The 19,269-nt window shown below is 41.2% G+C and overlaps 1 protein-coding gene across 1 annotated transcript in view; it reads left to right on the top strand.

The window, feature by feature from the left end:
• Positions 1 to 399: 399 nt before the first annotated feature.
• NRCAM (neuronal cell adhesion molecule) overlaps positions 400 to 19,269 on the top strand; it is a 180,830-nt gene continuing 161,960 nt past the window's right edge. Inside the window, 1 exon segment of the mRNA XM_048501581.1 lies at positions 400 to 647. The gene's annotated coding sequence lies outside the window, so the exon portion shown is untranslated.

Raw genomic sequence — 19,269 nt, 5'->3', positions numbered from 1 at the left:
ATTAGAATATATTTCATGGTTTACTATTGTTTTTACTTTGAATTACATATACAGTGCATGGGAGTATCATAATCTTTTCATTGTTTAGGGCTTCTAAAGGTCTTAATCCAGCCCCATCTATCACAATGAACATAGTTGGGGAAGAGAATGCAAACTCAGCTCAGCAGTGGTTATAGCTGCTATTCCTGATTCAAGAACGACACAGCCACAGATCTAAAAAGGGGCTATGTACATAGCAGGTGTATACGTTTATCTATACACCTAATATCAAAATATATTGGCTTAGGTTATTATGCAGCCCAACGGTTAGCCAGTAAAAGCAGCAAGCAGCCCGCCCAACACTGTGCTCGCTGTGCGTGCGTTTATGCGGGGGGAGAGGAGAGGTTGAGCCGCGTGCACACGCTCTGCCATACCGACAAGCGCGCGCGCTCATCCTTTTCCTCCCGCCTCCTTTTCTCGGCTGAGCTGCTTGAGCGGCACTGGGGAGGCTCAGGCGTGACGCTCGGGGACGCGCGCGCCCTTGGCTTGTCTGTACGGGATCTTCCCTCTTCCATGCTTGCCGTAATTGAAGGAGGCGAACCCGGGGAGAGGAGGGAGAAGCGCGTTCCCTACGGCCGCTGGCCTGGTCTTCGAGGCTGCCTCGACATGTGAGTGAGTCTGTCAATCCGAGGAGGGAGAATCTCCTTAACGGGAGCGCCCGTATGGGGTGGAGGTGGGGTGGCTGTCATCCTCACCTAGTCCGCCCAGAAAGGCTGGAAGGCGCCAGGGGACGCCACCGCGTGCGGGCTTGAGGTTGTCACAGCTGCGGCGGATCTGCTCGGTTTCTTTCCTCCCCATGGCAACTGGCTGCGGCGGGTTACCAGGAGCGGGACCCACCCTTTCGAGCCCAGGCACGGCAGAAAGGCTGCAACTTCCTCGGCTTCTCGTCCACCCCTCCTCCCATGCAGCGAGCCGATATCAGAATAGTGGGCCAGGGTGGAACACAATAAAGGTCGCGAGACGGAGAACGTGGGAGACGCGCACATCCCTCAGCGCGCCCGGATGCGCTGTTCAGGAACCGGTTGCACAGCCAAGCATGTCTCTCCCTCTCCCCCCGCCCCCCGTTCCGATTTACAGATTTGATATGCCTCGGTTGTTGCATGAAAAAGGCGTTGAATCAGGCCACACAATTTTAAAGGCTTCTCCTTTGGGCTGTGCACCTTTGTATCCCCCCCCCCCCCGCCTTAAATGATGGCACGGGTGGATCTGTCTTTGACTGTGTGGGTGTGCCTCCGTCGTGCACGTCCGTCGGCGTGTGACAGCCATGCTCGTCGCAGTAGCCCACCCTGCTGGCAAGCCGCGTCCTGAAGTGGTTCATATGAGTGTCTGCGCGGGATTTGCAGCTGGGCTGGCCCCTGGCCCGGCCTGTGCCGGGAGGGAGACCTCTGTGCGCCACAGGTGCGCGGGTTCCCTTGCGGCTCCAGTCACTCGCGCTGCACTCATTCATTCGAGCCCTTCCTTCCCCGCGGGCTTTGGAGCAGGCAGATCGTTCTTTAGTGGCCCGATTAGGAGCGCCTGTTGCCAGCCTTGGGAAAGTTATTTGTGCAGCCATTCGTGGGAGGCGGCGAGCCCCGCCCCACCCGCTGTGATCCCCTGGCACGCAGAGCTCGGGCGCTCCCACCAAGCGGAGGTCGACTAAAGTTGCCACTTCAGGCATGCTCAAGGGGACAACTGCTGCCGGGTCTGTTTTTGTAGAGCTCGCTCGACTTTTGCAAAGCGGATATCGCTGAGCGCCAGGCAGAAGCCCGCTGGCGGTCTGTTTTGGCAGCCGTTGCAGCTGCGTGTGCCGGGAAGGGAGCTGTCTGTGCTGAAGCAAGCAAGCGAACTCACTCGGCCCGGGCGGATTAGGGGTTTAAGAGGCCCATGTAGGCTACAGAATCCCCCCCCCCCCTCACTCCATCTGTGCTACACAGATTTGATCAAGAGAATTCAGTGTACTGATTTGAGGAGGGGCTCATCCACGGCGGTGGGTGATCAGTTTCTGGACCTATATATACACGGATGTAGAGGACCAGGTAGTCTTGCAGAAGAAGGGCAGACAAGTAGATAGGGGTCTGTTTTCAGACAGTGCTCAATTACCCTTCCCTAAATTCAGTATCTTAAACGGGATTGGCATTGCTTTTTAATGTATTGTCCTTTGTATCCCCCCACCCCCCTTAAACCTGGGTATGTGAGAGCATTTGGTATCTAACAGCAAAGGAGTGTCAGTATTTATTATTAAAAGCAAACCAAAGCACAGAATAATGTCATGGGATCTAACATTTCTGTAGCTAATAGTATTTTGCTGAGCTAGGTACAACCAGAGGGAGTTTTATGCAGAACATAGTGCGGAATTGGCTGTGAATCTGTCAAATGTTCAGGTGATCCAGGGTACTTCTGTTTCCCTTCAACTTTTCTGTTGGAACTCTCAAACGAATACCATACAAATCATACTGTTTGACTAATATTTAGTAAAGTGATACTGGGTTCTGGAGAACTGTGCAGTTGTGTTTGTTCAACATAAAAAGTGTGTAATATCGCTCACAATGTAACTGTAACAAGAAAAAAGATTCTATTAGGTTCACCTAAGGTAGTTCCTTGGGTCTTGGATCATATATGGAATCTTTATTATCTCTCCCTCTTTCAAATGTATAGACTTACACATTTGTAAAATGGTAACTATGAGATTGGCTTGTTACTCAGATATTGTTCCAGTTCTCAGAACTGTTTATTTTTCTGCTACTTCATGATTACACCCAGCTATGAATTGGTATACTTATAGGGCTGTCTGTACACTTGTGAAGTCAAGGCAATTGAAATAATTACATTTTTGGTATTGCTAGGGTGACAAAATCAAGGTATTGCTTTTTTACTTTGCATATTTCTAGGGTCAAAGTTTGCCTTGTCGAAAGGATGCCAATAATAACTTAATTGTAATATGCTATTAAGTGTGATATGGATGGCAGTATGTTTCCCCAAACCTCATCATCTAAAGTCTACTTACGCATGCTTATATATGTAAATGTTTTGAAGGAAAAAAGAACAATATTTGTGCAAGAGGTTATTCTAAAACTTGTTTGGAAATGAATATCCATGTACCATAGGAAGATCACATCTAATCCAAATAGGCTGCTTTTATCTATTTATATGTAACTATAATTATTATATTTTGTGTAATCCGAACAGCTCCTTTATCTGTTTGTACTATTGTTAGAAAAACTAATTTGGATTTAGTGTTGTTTTTTCTTGCGCACCATTCTGCTACAATGGTTAGTACATAGTGCAAAACAGTCTTTCTGTCAGAGGAATATGCGTTTGCATGTGGAGATGTCCCTTTGATGTTATATCCATTCAGTTTGCTATTGATTACAATTTCTGCTAAGTATGACTAAATCATTTTTTCAGTTGTTAAAGAGACCCTTTCTAGTGTATATTTAGAACTTCTACCTGTCTTTGACCTGTACCAGACCATAAATATCTACACAAATTTTTACTTTTATTTTGGGGCAATTGAAAGATATGAACTACTTGCCAATTGAGCAGCATATCTTATTTTTTTCCCATTGTGTATTGACTATTTTATTCTCACTGGTTTCAATCAATGGGCCTTGGATTCAGAGCATATTATTGTTGCAAAGATTTGTAGTAAAATAAAATAATGCAATTGGGCTAGGACTGTAGTACAGTGGGGAGAAAATCAAGGACACTAGAAACAAACATCTGTTTAAGGTAACAAGACAGTCTGTGTAGAAAAAACTTTAACTCTCATAAAGTCACCTCCTGATCTGATCTGTCATCACAGCTTTGCTCCTCTACAATAATGGCCTCCTGAACAATTCTGTTTTGTATATTTTGCAAAACAATAGAAGCATGTGGGTCTTCCTAATACCTTCCAGCAGACCTTCCTATAACACCACAGAGAATGCACATGAATAGGAAGTTGCTCGTTTTTTCTATTTGCAGGGTAACACCTGTAGAATGCTTTGCTTTGTGGATATCACAGCAGAACATAGCAGAAGAGGCAATCCTGCAAGTATGTTGGTACAAGGGCTTTGTAGGTGATAGCTAGAACTTTGAAGACAGTAGCTGTTGAGTAACAAATGGAGTGTCTGCAGAAAGGGAGTGATGTGTAGATTCTGCATAGTGCTTGATAATAACCGGGTTATGGCATTCTTTACGAGCTGGAGTTTCTGAGTTCTCTTTAAGGGCAGTCCCCTATAAGCTAGACATGAAGAAAGCATAGGATTGATCCAGTTGGCCAGGTGAGCAAAGTTAAGATAGGGGGCAATCTTCTGAGCTAAGTTGGGATTGGTAGAAGGTTGTTTCTTTTTAAACTGCATCTGCTTGCTTCTTCAGCAGTAAAGATGGATCAAGCATGGCCCATCGTTTCTTAACTAAGTCAGTGAGAATCAGCTAAACCCCCATCAAGAGTATGAAGCACCATAACTTTTTGCACTTCAGCCTCACAAACTAATATTACTGTCAGCTTGTCAAGATGCAGTATCAGCTTGTTGACTAAGTGCTAGCCTTAGGAAGTAAAATCCAGAAGAAGCTTAGTTTCCCTCTTGTTTGAAAAGATTGAGAGCTGGAGGAATGACTTTTTAAAAACTTTTGAGACAGCATCAGAAGCTAAAACTGGTTTTCAATGTTAAAAAGGTATCAGTTCCTTATTTTAAAGCCAGTTTCTTAGCTCAGTGGCTCCTTGTGCATGTGGGATTTTAAGCAGGCACAAAGTATTTTGAGATCTTTCACACTGATTTCATTTTGAGGAAGGGTATCCCTTTCATTCTAGCATTGAAGCTTTGGAACATGTAAAGTTCTGTCAGTGCATATGAAACTATCATGGCCAAGGATTGTAAAGATGTTAAAGCTTGTATTTTAATTGTAATTTATAAATGGAGAAAGCAGATTGTCAATTTAGTTGTTAAATCTGTGCAGGTGTTAAACTGTTGATTATTAGAGAACAGTTTGCTACTTTTCTAACTAGAATATCTTAGCAGAGAGCATGAAATTGATATGGCCTCATATAAAATCAGTTCCTTTGGAAGTTGTGATCTATCTTATGATGGCTTGACTATTAGAATTATTAAGTGAGAAAGGTTTGGCTGGGGTTATTACAGCTCAAATTGTACATTCAACTAATAAAAGAATTAATCAATCCAGTATTAATTCCATTTCCTTACATTGTTCCAGGTCATTCTGTGGATTAGTATGTTATGTTCCTCTTTTTTTTTGTTAAGCAGAATTTCTAAATTCACAACTGAAACAAATGTGAGGAGGATCAAAAATGACATTTTGGGGAAATGGTGGTTGTATTTAGTTTGGTTTTTTTCCCCTGCAATAACAATTCAATAGGAAAAAAACAAGCTGAAATGAACACTGTTAAATATATTTTCCAGCACTGTAAACTGAGCTAATAATGTAGGAGTTCATGTGTAATATGCTTTGAATTTGCCTTTGGCTTCTTGAGTGGGCAGGAAGCATTAAAAAAATCCAGTACTTGTAACTAAACTAATTTAAATTATCAAGTATAATGTTTTAGGTGTTGTCATGTTATAAATATATTTAGAATACACAAGTTAATACACATTCACTCTATCAATTTTAAAACAAGTATTAACCTTCAATATGTTCTTTTGCAAGGCTAACATGATGTCCCCACAAGCTTCATAGTACTGTTATATGTTGATCAGTAGGCGTAGTTTCAGTCTAGCTGTATTGCTTTCTTCAGAACCACTGAAGGCTGGCTGAGCTTTTCAGTTATTTACCTCAATAGAAAACTGAAAAGGAAAAAGCGAACAAAGGAGGTCTGTTTTGCCTGTCCTACTTGCTGGGCTGTTGTCTGTGCCCTTTTAAGGGAAAGAGGGGGTAGAGCTGGGTCAGAGTTGAAGAACACTGAAAAGGAATTCAAGCCTCATGTCTAAATTTGAATGATAGCTTAGTTTGAGCACTGAGTGCATTTATTTGAATTGAAAATTTTGTTATCTGTAGAAGATTTGACAGATGGTGATGAACCAACACATAGAATGCTAGATAGATAGAACTGAGTTCTGTTTCTGATTGAGATAATACAGTAAAAATCTAGTTGTGTGAATAGGTTCTAAAAATGTTGTAGGCAATAAAGCGTTTAGATATGATTTAAGGGCAAGGTCTTGCAGCTATCCTACCTCAAATATTCTTGTCTTGCAAAACTATTGCCTACATTATTTATCTATTTACCCTTTCCCCCCCACCTGATAGAATATGGAGTATGAAAGCAGAGTTGCTAATGTGAATCTTCAATGGATTTGTAATAGATAATGTTTTTATTTGGTGTTGCCTTTGCATTAGTTACCTCCCCAGAATACTATACAAGGTAATTTTTTTTCTTCATAGCTGCACCAGGGGAGCACCATGACTGCTGTTTTATCTTAATAATGGTTCACCTGGAAAACATAAGTGTAATGTTCTCTTAGCAATAATAAATATATATATTTGTTTATATAAGCCATGTTTTTAAGACTATTCTGAATAGAAAACAAAATCCCACAATATAATAGAATATAATTTCATATAACTTTTGAAAATGACCTTAGAAAAGAATTAGCAAGCGAAATTGTCAATTTAACAAACTTTAATTAATTTGAGATGACTTGTAACTCTTCTAGGGCTTAGTTCCTACACAGGAGGGACCTAGATTTTGAAGCCTAAGGTGTTTTTTGCCCTCATTATGTGATGTTTTTAACTGGCAAATCCTGGCAACCCTGCTGGCACATGTGTTTGGAGGAAAATATATTTAAATATTTATTATTAAATTGATTAAAATATCCTAGCTTAGGGGAGATATTATAATCTGCATATACAATCATCTCTAACTTTATGTCTTCCTGAATGTATCCCACTGGCTCATTAATTTATGGTTTAGATTTTTGTTGCTTTGTCTACCTCATTCTCATTGCTATGAGAACCTAAAATATGCTCAAAATGGTAATATTGAATATTTATTAATCTGATATTAGAATATTGTCAAGGCTTTGATAGACTGTTTATTGTTGATGTTATGATCAGGTTTATTGTATTGCTATGTTTTATTGTTCTATCTTATGATGTTGTTCACCACCCTGAGTCATTCGGGGGAGGGTAGTATATAAATTAAAAATCAAATCCAATCCAAAAAATTTCAACCCTACCTGCTAATTTATGTTAGCTTTCCTGTTTACAGCAGTTTTATAATTATGGGGCTTAAGGATACATTGGCACTTTCACTGTAAAATTATTACACTTGTAAGCATTTTTTAAAAATTAATAACTTGCCAGTCATTTTTATTTTTATTGGTTAGGACGCTGGAAGCAAGAAATAGATGTATTCAGTGGTGGGATTTGTACCACTTTGGCAGAACCAGTTGTTAAAATGGTGCTTGTAAACAACCAGTTGTTAAATTATTTTAATCCCACCAGCGGAACCGGTTGTTAAATTATTTGAATCCCACCACTGGATGTATTCCTTACTAGTTAATTCATCTTTTCCTCTAATTCTAAGACTTTATAATCGTTTCTATGTGAAATTGGCTCATTAATCATGCATCTTGAATCCAACAATTCCACTTGTATACTAAGTTGATTAATTTGTATGTGTTGATCCTTAACTTAACCATAACATTTTAAGAATTGTCTCTGGGGTTCTTTATTGATTTCTAACCTCTTATCTAAAAAATGAAGTTTATTTTCAAAAGTTTGAATAGTGGTTAACTCAAAATTCTTCAGTTCATTCACAAAAGTTCCCTGATGTTATCTAGAGAGGGTGTAGATGGTTCAGGTGATGAGGAACTCATTTCAGATAATTAATTAGATTTCTTCTTAGGCATTATAATACTCTATGAGCCTACTCCTAGAAAGAGGGAAAAAACAAAAAAGGAGAAAAATTATTACAACTGTTACAACAACCTGCCAGATCACTACAGATTAATTAAATGGAGAGCTCAATAAAAATATCTAGAAAATTTACAGCAGAATAACCAGGGGTGGAGTGAGAGGGTTCTGCGCCTGGGGCATGCGCCCTGCACCCCTGCTGTGGTGATGCCTCCACCCGCCCTGGAATGCCCCCGGAACACCCCAGAATGCCCCTGCCACACTCCGGTTACACCCCCACAATGGGGCGCACCCAGGGCATCGTGCCCCCCCACCCTGTGGGTGCTACACTACTGAGAATAACTAGTTGAGGCCTGAGGTGCTTCCTGCAGTGTGGCTGCAGGCTGGTTACAGAACGATATACCCCAGGAGCTGGAAGCCTATGCCTCTGGTGCTTTGAAGCAGCAGACATCTGTATCTAGGTGAGCTGAGTCTCTCACTTGCTTCTGCTTTCATGTCAAAGGAAAGAAACACCTATGTACAAACATGGAGGCTAGCCTGATGCTGCCAGCTCTAGACTCAGCCAGAGCAGCAGCTGCAAGTCTGTTCTCTCCACTTCTCACCTTTCTGCATTTCTTAAAGCAAGTGTTGCATGTCTAATTGGATTCTTTTGAGCGTTCTTTCCAGGTGGTACAGAACAGATATTGCTGTTAAGATTTTACCTATATTTATACCACATAAAATGTATGTCTGTATACAGAGAGCCAGCATGGGGAGGTGGTTAAGAATGGCAAACTGTAATATGAAGAACAGGGTTCAATTTTCCATTTGTCCACATGATGCCTGCTAGATAACCTTGGGCCAGTCCTAGATCTCTTAAGAGTTCTCTCAACCCATGTGGAGGCAGGCAATGACTAATCACTTCCGAATGTCTCTTACCTTGAAAACCCTACAGGGTCGATACAAATTAGTTGTGATTTGACTTAGTGCATGCACACACACACATGCCTGTGTGCATGTTACCAGTTTATAAGTTCTTCTAGATACTTTTGGCTTTACTAGACAAACTGAACTTTAGAAGGAAGTAAATATTTTATGGCCAAAAAACAACAACGTTTGTTGCAGTTAAAAAAACTACCGTTATAAATGTACTAATAAACTAGTTGATTGAGGCTGGTCACCCGTTCTTCAGAAGAAGCTGCCAAGAATATGCCCCATTTGAAGGAATTCAAACTAGTATGTGGTATGAATTGAATTTGTAACTGACCTATAATCTGAAAATGAAAAAGCACATCTACTTGTTGGGCTGAATTGCTTTATTTCATGGATTAAAAACTACTTTGGCATTGTTCCGTTTCAGTTGATTAAAAGTCTATAGATTACTAGGCCAGCTCAGAGAATTAATCTGGAGAAAAAGACAAACAGTCATAGAGTGCAACTACACTATATGCTCCACATATGCTGTTTCACAGGTGTACAACTTGATTCACAGTCAGATTGAGGTAACCCACCTTAACAGTGCTTGTTCACTTGTTACTATAAGGGATCCCCTTTTCCCTCTCCTTCTGCTTTTTCCAGCGAGAAGGTGTGCTTTGGGCTTATTCTCCTAGGCTCCGTACATCAAGGCAACATATCAAATTCAAGCAAAATGAAACATCACAACTAGTGGTTTTTCTCATAATGTTAATATGCAGGATATTTATGAGGCAGAATTGGAGACCAAAAGAGGAAACCTAAGCCTTACTTGCTCAGTGATATTTATGCATGTAGCATAAATGGTACTTTTTAAAAGCTTTTAAAGCATAGCTAGGATAAAGAAACCCAAGGAGAATTTCAGGAGAGAATCTGCAGGTTGGTGAGGAATATGTTCACTGGCTGCTGATCTCCTGCTGCATCTAATGTCCACTGTTTTTTTCAAATGGAGTTTTGACCACATGTTCACCATTACAACTAAATGTATTGCTGTCAGAGTATGTTGGAGCCATAGTTCTATTAGTTGGCATCAAATTGTGTCTGCTGTATTTTTCAGTGGAAATTTTATGAGCTAAGAACTGTCTTGAATGGTTGGTGGATTGATTTAGACACATTTCCTAGGTGGTTTTTCTGGTACTTCGTGGGTCCCTCAGCCATGTCTAGGTAAGCTTTGGTTCAGCCAATTCACATCTGTGAGATCTGCTGGACCAATGATTTTTGTTTGAAATCCTTATGAGAGCAATCACTGTCATTGCATCTTAGGAAAATAAGCACTACTATTCTGGAAGGTGGCTATATTAATTGAATTTCTTTATATAGATTTGAAATAATTTAAGTTTCAAACATTCTAATTATTTCTCATCAGAAAATTTCCAAATGGAAAGCCTTAAATGTGTGGAAATCTTTGATAGTTATGAGAACAAGAAAAGTGAAGGACTTTTTTCTCCGTATGTAAACAAAGCTACATGGCTACTCACTAGTTTCCAAAACACTATTATGGATGTATAGATGTGTGTTGCATATAGAGGGAAGTCTATATAAAATAACTTCCAATTAATAAGATCAGTGAAATGTTAGTTTTGTATGGAAGCACACAGTAAATGTCAGGAGTAATAAGCTTCAGATAATGTATCAAAGTCTCAGATAGTTCTAGTACTCAGAGTTCTTGATCTTTTTAGTGAATGAAATGTCTGGGACAGCAGAGCTTTTGCAAAGGGCAGTGTTGTTTCATTGCTCTTTTGTTGTTTTATTTTATGAATGCTTTAAACCGCTATGTCCTGAAACACACTTTCACTTTTTGATGTGTTATGTCATCTGTTAATGTCAGTTTTGGGAAAGTGTTTTACAGTGGATCACAGTTGATTGGCTTAAATTTTCTGATAGTTCAGTTGCCCACATCTAATCAGATCATATAGCTGCCAGTTGTTACACATCCTACCACATTTTTTGTAATTGAGTGGGATATAAAGCTGCAGAAAATATAGGAGGTCCTTTAAGAGACAAAAAGGAAGCATTTAGTCATGCTATGATTTATACCAGTTATGGGAAGCCAAGCCATTGACACCCTTCCAGTAGGATCACACTCTCAGAATGGATCAAGAAAGGGTAATGTCATGAAAAAATATTTGAAATGGAAGAGGAAGCCTTTCCTCTAAAATATAAGGCCAGGATGCCTTGAAAGAATACTAGTAAAGTTGCTTTCCTACTTAATCATATTGGTCAGATACCTCTTTCATGTTCTTTTCAAAGTATATATCTAGATAATAGTCACTACAATTGGATTAAAATTAGAGAGTTGGGTTTGGTGCTTGGTATCTGAGAGACCGCTTGTCTCAATATGTCCCCCAGAGAGCTTGATGCTCCCTCAATAAAATCTGCTGGTGGTCCCTGGCCCAACACATATCTGGCTGTCCTCAACTGTTTTCCAACTGTCTGTTTTCCAGGCTTCGCTGGCCTTAGATTTTTAGACTTTCCTCAACTACAGCCAGGGCCCTGGCCTGATGGACTTTCTGTTAAATGAGACCAGGGCCCTGTGGGATTTATCTTAATTCTGCAGGATCTTCTGACAGCTCTATAGTTGAAGGGAGCAACACGGAGTAATTAGTCCATCTTGGCTGGCTTCTCTTCTTGTCTTCCCCATTTTTCCTTCTATTTTATTAAATTGGGAGGGGGTTGTAAGATTATTTATTAGATTATTCTTTTATTTTATTTATTTTAAGTAATTGTATTGTATAAGTATTTTGTGAGCTGCTCCAAGTTCACTTTGGCAGGAGAGAGTGGGGTATTAAATCAAATTACTAACACTAACAATACGGGGAATCAGATGAAGCTCTATGGGAAACCAGATGAATCTCTATGGGAAATCAGACATAGAAATCCAGTCACTAGTGAACACAATCTGAATATTCAGCACAGACATTTCGATGGATTTTGGCCTGGAAAAGTGTGCCACTGTGGTGATAAAGAGGGGCAAGATCACAGAGAGTGAGGGCATAGAAATTCCTGATGACCAACTAATCAAGTGCAACCAACAGGAAGTCTATAAATACCTGGACATTTTGCAGCTGGGTATCAAGCATAGGCAAGTGAAGGCTGCGGTTAGCAGAGATTATACCCAGAGGGTCAGGAAAAATTTGAAATCCAAATTAAATTGTGGGAATCAAGGCCATCAAGGCCATCAACACCTTGGCCATACCTGTCATAAGGCACACTGCCAGAATAATAAACTGGACACAGGCTGATTTAGATGCATTGGATAGAAAAATTCGGAAGCTTACGACAGTGTACTATGCCTTACACCCTTATCGTGATACTAATAGACCAGTGATGGCGAACCTTTTCAAAACCGAGTGCCCAAATTGCAACCCAAAACCCACTTATTTATCACAAAGTGCCAACACAGCAATTTAACCTGAATACTGAGGTTTTAGTTTAGAAAAAAATGGTTGGCTCCAAGGTGTTCGTTACTCGGGAGTAAGCTTTGCTCGGTGGCTTTGCTTTGAAGCAGCTGTGCAACTCTTCCAACGGGTGAATCACGATCCTAGGAGGGTTTGCTCAGAAGCAAGCCCCATTGCCAGCAATCGAGCTTACTCCCAGGTAAAGGATCGTGCTTTAGTTCTTCACATGACACTTCACATTAACAGTGCTTAACAGGGTTACCTACACTGCTTCCCCAAAACTAGGTCTTAGGTTTAATGCTAATAATCAAGCCCAGCGGCCCAGGCCAGCCTAGATGTGTGTGGGGGGGCGACTCTGTTTTCCCGTGCCCACAGAGTGGTGGCAGAGGGTTACTGCAAGTAAAGTAAACAGAAGAGGAAAAACATGTGCTGGCTGATTATGTGAATGAAAGTCAAGAACAGGCACTGATTGAAGTGAAGAACATTTACTGAAAGCCTGGAGTAAGAAACAGAAATACAGAAAAAATGTAATTAAAATTAGGATTGGAAGCTGGCACAACAAAGCATTGCGCGGCCAATTTCTGGAGAAGCTCAAGGACAAAGTGGACAAAAAAAAGACCTGGTTGTGGTTAACAACTGGAACTCTGAAAAAGGAAACCGAATAACTGATTTCAGCCACTCAACAGCAGGCCATTAGGAAATATATGATCAAGGCCAGAATCAAAAAATCCTTGGATGGTGCAAAGTGCAGATTGTGCAAGGAAGCTGACAAAACTGTAGATCATGTTCTCAGCTGCTGTAGAAAGATTGCCCAGACGGAGTCAATGGCGAAGCTGCAACGGGACGGGGAGCAGGGGGATGCTGCGACCCGGCCAAGTGCCATTGATGTCACGTGGGGGCAGGGCGTGGGTGGATTGGACCGGGGCATGGGGCGCATCCAGGCAGGTCATGCCCAGGCACAGTTTCCTCTCCCTCCTTCCCTGGACAGAGTACAAACAGGCACAACACAGTGGCCAAGATGATCCACTGGAATTTATGCAAGAATTACAACATTAGGACAGCTAAAAATTGGTGGGAACATTGTCCAGAGAAAGTCACAGAAAATGAGAAGGTCAAGATCTCATGGGACTTTTGAATCCAAACGGACAAAGTGTTGGCACATAGTACACTAGACATCACAGTGATCAAGGACAAGAAAGTGACCATCATCGACATAGCAGTACCTGGTAACAGCAGAGTTGTTGAAAAAAACATGAGAAGGTTACTAAATACCATGATTTGAAATTTGAGACACAGGGGCCTTGGCACAAACCAATTAAATAATAATAATAATAATTTACAGTGTCAATAATGGGTGGTGACACCAGTTGATGTCATTTTATCTTTCATTATCATTAACTAAGCTGTGTGATATCAATTCATTTTGGCTTTCTGGTTTGGAATTTGCGGTTCTGTGACAGAGCCCGGTTTGTTCATATCACATTTGCTCTTAATTCTGGAATTGCCTGAGCCCAGCACTCTTATAAGTCAGTGAAAGCCAAGGAATTATTTAGGGGGTTCATTCATTTGATTACTGGCCTGTGCTTAAGTCATTAATATAAAATGTTACACATCAGAAGGAGGCAAGCAAAGGAATCCATAATATGTACTGGTTTTAATATAAAAAATCAATACCATTCTCTTTGCCCTTTTCTCAATTGTTAATATATGCCTTTTCCCCAACAATTTCAAATTAAAATTAATTTTATGTAGCCTGATAGTTTTCAGTGTATTAAAAATAAAGATCACAAATGAATTTAATCACTTAGAAATGTGGTATAGGTAGCATATGCTGTTATAACTTAAGTACCTATTTCTATTTACATTCTTATAAATTCTGTTGAAATTAATGGGATTGATGTGCATGTTTATTTTTCTGCTTTATGACCTAATGTAATACATCCTTATAATATTATCGTGTGTCACTATTATTCCTGTTTTCTATGTGGGAGACTAAAGCCAATAGATAGTTACTTGCTGAAGGCCGTGGTTGTAGCTGAACTTATACTTAGTAGGAGAAATCTAGATTACACCCTCTAGCACAGTATGGAAAAAAGCATAATTGCATCATAATGACCCATTCTGCATAAGCCTCTGAAAATGTTTTACAAACCTTTTCAACCCCCACCCCTTTGTCTGCACTCACCCCTCAAAAAGGCTTCCTGGCCACCATTTTATGGTCATCTGTTTTTTAAAAAAACTTCTTAGATTTGTAGCTATGAAGCTTCAAAGCCTTGTGCTGCAATTCTCTAGGAGCTGTGTCTGTGTAGCTACGTAGACATGACCTCATGAAATTTTAAAAAACTGATGGAAATATAGTGTGAGACAGCTGGGGCGAGCTCAGAAAATGGTGTTGACGAGAAAGTCCAGGGATTGCAGAGAAGCATTGGAAATGTTTTAAAAAGATTGCACAGCAAATTAAAACGGTTTTTTTAAAAAAATCATTATAGAACAGCATGCAAATAAAGTGTTTTCAAGCAGGAAATAAAATGTCTTGGGCTAAAAGCCTTGTGTAAGTCAATGGAGGAAATTTTTATTTCCTGCCTCAAAATGTTTTATTTGGTATGTGCAGAAAGGGCCATAATTGCTTTGTTTTGGGGATACTTTGCTTTTCTGTTATTATGTAACATACCAGGAAGAAATTTGACATTTCTTATCATTTCTGTAAGAGGTAGAAAGTGTAATTCTGACTTATTTATGTATAACAGTAAGGATGACTTTGCAGGAATAAAGTGTGGAAATTATAACTGTTTATCAATCATCCTTTTATATATTTGTTCTTTGCTTTTCAGAAAAAAACTACAATAATTTTTGTAAATAATTTTCTTTTTAATGATTTTTAACCTCTGTTTTGTACAAACTAAAAGAATCTTAAGAATTTAGCCAAATGCCAACTGCTCCAGCTAAGAAAGATGTTTTAGATGTGTTTTCTGAAGCTTTAAAGTATAAATAGATTGTCAATTTCTTTTTTGAGTAGCCTAATGATAACCTTGGTATTGCAAAAACTCTTAATATTTGGATGTCTTGCTTCATAGCAATGTAGCTCATAGCACTGTATAAGGAAGGGAACATAAAAAAACCAGCAAGAATTCTAACATTTAGATTAGTCCGTAGTACTGCCACATGATTCTTAAAGGCAAATGATTCTTACTTTCATTTTTCAAGTCCTCTATTATCATGTATCTGAGATGGGAGATCATGGTCTGAAGATTTAGTACACTTTGAGGAATCTGACCCTTGGGGGCAAAATGTTGAAAAACTTTTCTACGTTTACCTTTTAAAAACATGGGAAAAACTCTTGAACCATGTAGATTTAAGGTTGGGAGTTACCTTGAAACATTTAAGTTCTACTTTTAAACAACATGGTGCAGATAAAGACTGCAAACCAGAAACCTAGCCAAGCATAAATCCATTAAAAATAGTTTAAAAGCAATTTCATTGTTACTGCAGTAACCTTTTATAGATTAAGTGGAGAAAGTAGGGGCTTCAGAATTGAAGGAAAGCAAGACCAGGGCCCAAGTGTCTCCAGGAAGAGCTAGTTCCTGACCTAAATAAGGTGACATGAGGAGTGGCTCTAGGAGTGGAGATTGAAAAGTTTTAAGGGACAGATTTCTACCTGGTCAAAACTGTAGAGAATTTAGGGGGGGCAGAAGGGTCAGACGAGCCAGGCGCCAACCTAACATGTCATGTGGGGGGCACACTGGGTTATCCCCCTTGCCCCCCAGGAGCAAGCAGCAGCTCACCTACCCGCTGCATGCCTGCTTGACTGCCACTTCATCGAACCCCCACTCATTGCTACTGCTGCTGCTACTCACTGCCACATGCTCCTCCACCGTCAGCCAGGATGTGCTGGCAGTGCACAGACTGGCCGTGACAGTGGGAGTAGGCCCAAGGCGCCCAGGCACAGCCCAATGCCCTTGTGGGCTCCTGCAGCAGCATGGCAGCAAGGTGAGTGACTGGGGGTGTCCTCAGGCGCAGCTGTGGGGTGGGCGCAGCTGAGGGGTGGCGTGAGTGGGCTGTGCTGCTTTATGACTGTATGCCCCTGGGTCAAAAGCATGGATTACTTCTTTACCTATATCCCATTAGAATCTCTAGATGCTGTCCTAAACTGCTCAGCATTTTCTGATTAGCTGTAATAAACTATTTAAGATTTTTTTAAATGGTAGATAAAATGTGCTCTATGCTGTGACAGATCATCAGTTCGCTCTTTAGTTGGACTAAAATGTGGGAAGAGGTAGTGCTCTGAGAAACTGCTAGATCAGTTTCATTTTCTGCTCACTATAAACTCCTTTATCTGTGTTCGAACAACATCTGAGGACTTAGGTTTGATAATCTGGATGCTATATAAAACTGCAGTTTGTCCAGTTTCAAATTGTAATTTTTCTGAAACTATGATTTGACAGTGCAGATAATGTTGACAGTGCAGATAGGGAACCAGCAGAGAGGAGTAGCAGCAGAAGAAGACTTGGCCAGGAAGAGCAGAGTGACCTGCTGGTGTTCATTTTGGAGGGCTTTTCTCAAAGCCACAGCTTTTAAAACAGTGTATTTTAACAGGGGTATTTTAACAGTGTATTTTAACAGGGGTTATCTCTTTTTCTCCTTGTAAGCCTCCTATGAGCTAAGGCTGCTGAATCTGGAAGGTGGGGCTTAACAGGGGTTAACAGAGTTCATCTCTTGTTCCTCTTTGTCCTGAGAGGTGGGACTTTTGTCCTGAGAGGTGGGGCTTTAGTTCAGTCTCTGGAACCAGCGGCGCGCGCCAAACGGCGCGCGCAATTTTAATTTAATTTTTTTTAAATTAATAAGGACATATTTGACAGATAGTACGTGCAGATAGCTCCAGGGGGGCAGTGACTAAAAGCTTAATATTTAAATATCTAAACAAATCAGATATGAAGGCAGAAAGCCAGCAGGGGGAGGGGGGCTTTCCAGTGTTTTGCACTGAGTGTCACATGTATGACTATCTGCCACTAGGACAGAAGTCGTGGGTGTGCCCTCGCTGCAATGAGCTCTTGGCACTCAAGGAACGTGTGCGTTCTCTTGAAGCCAAGGTGGCAGACCTGGAGAAGCTGAAAGAGGCAGAGAGGGTGACAGACGAGGCTTTCAGGGACCTAACAGCCGGGTGCCACTCCCCAGGTGACATCTCTTCAGATGTCATGGAGAATGAAGGTCTTGGGGACGGAGGGTGCCAGTCTGAGGTGGTGGAAGATGCTCCCTTAGATGGGATCCCTTCCTTAACTGGTGATCAGCTATCCTCTCGCACTGAGGATACCCCTCGGGGAGGTGGAGGGCTCCTTGTAGTGGGTGATTCGATCATTAGAAATGTAGAGAGTTGGGTTTGTGAGAGGCGTGATGACCGCATGGTGACTTGCCTGCCTGGTGCAAAGGTTGCGGATGTCACGCTTCGTCTAGATAGGCTTTTAGACAGTGCTGGGGTGGAGTCAGCAGTTGTGGTCCACATTGGCACCAACGACATTGGGAAATGTAGCCGGGAGGTTCTGGAAGCTAAATTTAGGCTGCTAGGAAACAGGTTGAAGTCCAGGACCTCCAAGGTGGCATTCTCAGAAATGCTACCCGTTCCACGCGCAGGGCGAGCTAGGCAAGCGGAGATACAGGGTCTCAATGCGTGGATGAGAAGGTGGTGTAAGGCAGAGGGTTTCAGATTTGTCAGGAACTGGGGAACCTTTTGGGACAAGTCAGGCCTGTACAAACGGGACAGGCTTCATCTTAACCAAAGAGGAACCAGGCTGCTGGCGCTCAATATTAAAAAGGTGGCAGAACAGCTTTTAAACTGATCACTGGGGGAAAGCCAACAGGAGCTGAGGTGACTTCGGTTCAGAATACAGTATCTATGGGGATGCAGACAGAGAGGGAGGTTTTTCTAAATCAATCACATACAAGCGAGGAACATAGCAATGTGCATGCGACAAGGGATAGTGTCTACAAAAGACTTGAGGGTAAAGCACATAAATCCCAGGTTAAGGACAGAGACAGGGTATACAGGTGCCTCTATGCTAATTGTAGAAGCATTCGACCTAAAATGGGGGAGCTAGAGTACAGAGTTTTGAAGGAGGACTTTGATATAGTGGGCATTACAGAGACATGATGGAATGAGGAGAACCAGTGGGATGCTGTTATACCAGGCTACAGGCTCTATAGGAAGGATAGGACAGGGCGCATTGGGGGTGGAGTTGCCCTTTACATCAAAGAGAGCATAGTATCACATAAAATAGACAATGCAAGGGGAGCTGGTTCCCCTACAGAATCACTGTGGATATCAATACCAGGTGTGAAGGACAGTTTAATATTAGGAATATATTATCGTCCCCCTGACCAAAGTGCACAAGACGATTCTGAGATGGAAAAAGAAATTAGAGGTGCCAACAAAAACAAAAATGTAGTGGTAATGGGTGGTTTTAACTATCCCCATATAAACTGGAAAAATGCATGTTCAGGTCATAGTAAGGAGAGAGCATTCCTGGATATGCTAAATGACTGTGGCTTAGAGCAGATGGTTGTAGAACCAACCAGGGGAGAGGTGATCCTAGATCTAATTCTATGTGGGACCCAGGACCTGGTGCAGGAAGTCAGTGTTGTTGAGCCGATAGGGACCAGCGACCACAATGCTGTCAGATTCAGTATCTCAGCATGCGAACAAGTAGCAACTACTAATGTAGTTACATTCGCCTTCAGAAAGGGAAATTTCTCAAAGATGAGGGGGATAGTGCGCAGGAAGCTGAAAGGGAAAATCAAGAGAGTCAAAACTGTCCAGGATGCTTGGAGGTTATTTAAAAACACAGCAATAAAAGCTCAGCTGGAATGTGTTCCACAGGTTAGAAAAGGCAGCACCCAGTCCAAAAGAAAGCCACCATGGTTAACAAGAGAGGTTGAGGAAATTATCAGAAAAAAGAAAATGTCTTTTAGAAAATGGAAGTCCAGTTTGGCTGATGAAGAATATGAGAGGGAACACAAATGGTGGCAAAAGAGAAGCAAGTTAGCTGTAAGGGAGGCAAAAAAG

The sequence above is a fragment of the Sphaerodactylus townsendi genome, linkage group LG06, assembly GCF_021028975.2.
Source record: "Sphaerodactylus townsendi isolate TG3544 linkage group LG06, MPM_Stown_v2.3, whole genome shotgun sequence".
Lineage (NCBI taxonomy): Eukaryota > Metazoa > Chordata > Lepidosauria > Squamata > Sphaerodactylidae > Sphaerodactylus > Sphaerodactylus townsendi.
This window is presented reverse-complemented; position numbering and strand designations above follow the sequence as displayed.